We start from the raw sequence: 5,000 nt of genomic DNA, 5'->3' as shown, positions 1-5,000 counted from the left end.
AACCCTAACCCCCTAACCCTAACCCTAACCTGGCCTAACCTAACCTAACCCTAAACCTGGCCTGGCCTAGCCTAACCCTGGCCTGGCCTGGCCTGGCCCCTAACCCTAACCTGGCCTAACCTAACCCTAACCTAACCTAACCCTAACCTAACCCTAACCCTCTAACCCTAACCCTAACCTAACCCTAACCTAACCTAACCTAACCTAACCCTAACCCTAACCCAACCTGGCCTAACCCTAACCCTAACCTGGCCTGGCCTGGCCTGGCCTGGCCTGGCCTGGCCTGGCCTGGCCCTGGCCTGGCCTGGCCTGGCCTGGCCTAACCCTAACCCTAACCCTGGCCTGGCCTAACCCTGGCCTGGCCCTAACCCTAACCTGGCCTGGCCTGGCCTGGCCCTGGCCTGGCCTGGCCTGGCCTGGCCTGGCCTGGCCTGGCCTTCCTAACCTGGCCTGGCCTAACCCTGGCCTGGCCCAACCTGCCCAAAGCCTGGCCTGGCCTAACCCTGGCCTAACCTAACCCTGGCCTAACCTAGCCTAACCTGGCCTGGCCTGGCCTAACCCTGGCCTAACCTAACCTAACCTGGCTGGCCTTCCCTGGCCTGGCCTGGCCTAACCCTAACCTAACCTAACCTAACCTAACCCTAACCCTAACCCTGGCCTAACCCTAACCCTAACCTAACCTAACCTAACCTAACCCTAACCCTAACCCTAACCCTAACCTAACCTGGCCTAACCTAACCCTAACCCTAACCTAACCTAACCTAACCCTAACCCTAACCCCTAACCCTAACCTAACCCTAACCCTAACCTAACCTAACCTAACCCTAACCCTGGCCTAACCCTAACCCTAACCCTAACCCTAACCCTAACCCTAACCTAACCTGGCCTGGCCCTAACCCTAACCTAACCTAACCCTAACCTAACCCTAACCCTAACCTAACCTAACCTAACCCTAACCCTAACCCCTAACCTAACCCTAACCCTGGCCAACCCTAACCCTAACCCTAACCTAACCCTAACCCTAACCCTAACCCTAACCCCTAACCTAACCCTGGCCTAACCCTAACCTAACCTAACCCTAACCCTACAACCTGGCCCTAACCCTGGCCTAACCCTAACCTAACCTAACCTGGCCCTAACCCTAACCCTAACCCTGGCCTAACCCTAACCCTGGCCTAACCTGGCCTGGCCTGGCCTGGCCTGGCCTGGCCTAACCTGGCCTGGCCTGGCCTGGCCCTGGCCTGGCCTGGCCTGGCCCTGGCCTAACCTAACCCTGGCCTAACCCTGGCCTGGCCTGGCCTGGCCTGGCCTGGCCTGGCCTGGCCTGGCCTAACCTGGCCTAACCCTGGCCTGGCCTGACCTAACCCTGGCCCTGGCCTGGCCTAACCCTGGCCCTGGCCTAACCCTGGCCTAACCCTAACCCTAACCCTAACCCTAACCTAACCCTAACCCTAACCCTAACCCTAACCCTAACCCTAACCCTAACCCTGGCCTGGCCTAACCCTAACCCTAACCCTAACCCTAACCCTAACCCCTAACCCTAACCCTAACCTGGCCTAACCCTAACCCTAACCTAACCCTAACCTAACCTGGCCTAACCCTAACCCTAACCTAACCTAACCCTGGCCTAACCCTAACCTGGCCTAACCCTAACCTAACCCTAACCCTAACCCTAACCTAACCCTAACCCTAACCCTAACCCTAACCTAACCCTAACCTAACCCCTAGCCCTAACCCTAACCCTAACCCTAACCTAACCTAACCCTAACCCTAACCCTAACCCTAACCTAACCCTAACCTAACCCTAACCTAACCCTAACCTAACCTAACCCTAACCCTAACCCTAACCCTAACCCTAACCTAACCCTAACCCTAACCCCTAACCCTAACCCTAACCCTAACCCTAACCTAACCCTAACCCCTAACCTAACCTAACCTAACCCTAACCCTAACCTAACCTAACCTAGCCTAACCCTGGCCTAACCCTAACCTAACCCTAACCCTAACCCCTAACCTAACCCTAACCCTAACCCTAACCTAACCTAACCCTAACCTGGCCTGGCCTGGCCTAACCCTGGCCTGGCCTAACCCTAACCTAACCTGGCCTGGCCTGGCCTGGCCTGGCCTGGCCTGGCCTGGCCTGGCCTAACCTGGCCTGGCCTGGCCTAACCCTGGCCTGGCCCTGGCCTGGCCTGGCCTGGCCTAACCTGGCCTAACCCTAACCCTGGCCCTGGCCTGGCCTAACCCTGGCCTGGCCTGGCCTGGCCTGGCCTGGCCTGGCCCTGGCTGGCCTGCCCTGGCCTGGCCTGGCCTGGCCTGACCCTGGCCTGGCCTGGCCTAACCTGGCCTGGCCTGGCCTGGCCTGGCCTGGCCTGGCCTGGCCTGGCCTGGCCCTGGCCTGGCCCTGGCCTGGCCTGGCCTGGCCTGGCTTCTGGCCCTGGCCTGGCCTGGCCTGGCCTGGCCTGGCCTAACCTAACCTGGCCTGGCCTGGCCTGGCCTGGCCTGGCCTGGCCCTGGCCTGGCCTAACCTAACCCTGGCCTAACCTAACCTAACCCTAACCTAACCCTAACCCTAACCTGGCCTAACCTGGCCTAGCCTGGCCTAACCCTAACCCTAACCTAACCCTAACCCTAACCCTAACCCTAACCCTAACCCTAACCCTAACCCTAACCCTAACCCTAACCTAACCTAACCCTAACCTAACCTGGCCTAACCCTAACCCTAACCTAACCTAACCCTAACCTAACCTAACCCTAACCCTAACCCTGGCCTAACCTAACCCTAACCCTAACCTAACCCTAACCTAACCCTAACCCTAACCTAACCTAACCCTAACCCTAACCCCTAACCTAACCCTAACCCTAACCTAACCTAACCCTAACCCTAACCCTAACCCTAACCCTAACCCTAACCCTAACCTAACCCCTAACCTAACCCTAACCTAACCTAACCCTAACCTAACCCTAACCTAACCCTAACCCTAACCCTGGCCTAACCCTAACCCTAACCCTAACCTAACCCTAACCCCCTAACCCTAACCTAACCTAACCCTAACCCTAACCCTAACCCTAACCTAACCCTAACCTAACCCTAACCTAACCCTAACCCTAACCCTAACCCTAACCTAACCCTAACCCCTAACCCTAACCCTAACCTAACCTAACCTAACCCTAACCCTAACCTAACCTAACCCTAACCTAACCCCTAACCCCTGGCCTGGCCTGGCCTGGCCTGGCCTGGCCTGGCCTGGCCTAACCCTGGCCTGGCCTGGCCTGGCCTGGCCTAACCCTAACCTGGCCTGGCCTGGCCTGGCCTAACCCTAACTGGCCTAACCTGGCCTGGCCTGGCCTGGCCTGGCCCTAACCCTGGCCCCTAACCCTAACCCTGGCCCCTAACCCTAACCCTAACCTAGCCTAACCCTAACCCTAGCCTAGCCTAACCTAACCTAACCCTAACCTAACCTAACCTAACCCTAACCTAACCTAACCTAACCTAACCTAACCTAACCTAACCTAACCTAACCCTAACCCTAACCCTAACCCTAACCTAACCTAACCTAACCTAACCTAACCTAACCTAACCTAGCCCCTTAACTTCTTCCTAACCTAACCTAACCTAACCTAACCTAACCTAACCTAACCTAACCTAACCTAACCCTAACCCCTAACCTAACCTAACCCTAACCTAACCCTAACCTAACCCTAACCCTAACCTAACCCTAACACTAACCTAGCCTAACCCTAACCCTTCTTCTAACCTTCTTCTTCTTCTAACCTAACCTTCTTCTTCTAACCTAACCTAACTTCTTCTTCTTCTTCTTCTTCTAGCCCTAACCCTAACCCTAACCCTAACCTAACCCTAACCCTAACCCTAACCCTAACCCTAACCCTAACCCTTCTAACCCTAACCCTAACCCTAACCCTAACCCTAACCCTAACCCTAACCCTACCCTAACCCTAACCCTAACCCTAACCCTAACCTTCCCTTCCTAACCTAACCTAACCTAACCTAACCCTAGCCCTAACTTCTTCTTCTTCTTCTTCTTCTTCAACTTCTGGCCTTCTGGCCTGGCCTGGCCTGGCCTGGCCTGGCCTGGCCTTCTAGCCTTCCTAGCCTGGCCCTAGCCCTAGCCTAGCCTAGCCTAGCCTAGCCTAGCCTAGCCTAGCCTAGCCTTTCTTCTTCTTCTTCTTCTTCTTCTTCTTCTTCTAGCCCTAGCCTAACCCTTCCTAGCCTAACCCTAGCCTAGCCTTCTAGCCTTCTTCTTCTTCTTAACCCTAACCTAACCCTATTTCTAACCTAACCCTAGCCTAACCCTAGCCCTAACCCTAACCTAACCCTAACCTAACCCTAACCTAACCCTAACCTAACTTCTTCTAACCTAACCTAACCTAACTTCTAACCCTAACCTAACCTAACCTAACCCTAACCTAACCCTTCTTCTTCTAACCTAACCCTAACCTTCCTAACCTAACCTAACCTAACCCTAACCCTAACCCTAACCCTAACCCTAACCCTAACCCTAACCCTAACCCTAACCCTAACCTAACCTAACCCTAACCCTAACCCTAACCCTAACTAACCTAACCTAACCCTAACCTAACCCTAACCCTAACCCTAACCTAACCTAACCCTAACCCTAACCCTAACCCTAGCCTAACCTTCCTAACCCTAACCCTAACCCTAACCCTAACCTAACCTAACCCTAACCCTAACCTAACCTAACCCTAACCCTAACCCTAACCTAACCTAACCCTAACCTAACCCTAACCTAACCTAACCTAACCCTAACCCTAACCCCTAACCCTAACCTAACCTAACCTAACCCTAACCTAACCCTAACCTAACCCTAACCTAACCCTAACCCTAACCTAACCTAACCCTAACCTAACCTAACCTAACCTGGCCTGGCCTGGCCTGGCCTGGCCTTCCCTGGCCTGGCCTGGCCTGGCCTGGCCTGGCCTGGCCTGGCCCTGGCCTGACCTGGCCTGGCCTGGCCTGG

The sequence above is a fragment of the Oncorhynchus gorbuscha genome, unplaced genomic scaffold, assembly GCF_021184085.1.
Source record: "Oncorhynchus gorbuscha isolate QuinsamMale2020 ecotype Even-year unplaced genomic scaffold, OgorEven_v1.0 Un_scaffold_2240, whole genome shotgun sequence".
Classification (NCBI taxonomy): Eukaryota; Metazoa; Chordata; class Actinopteri; order Salmoniformes; family Salmonidae; genus Oncorhynchus; species Oncorhynchus gorbuscha.
This window is presented reverse-complemented; position numbering follows the sequence as displayed.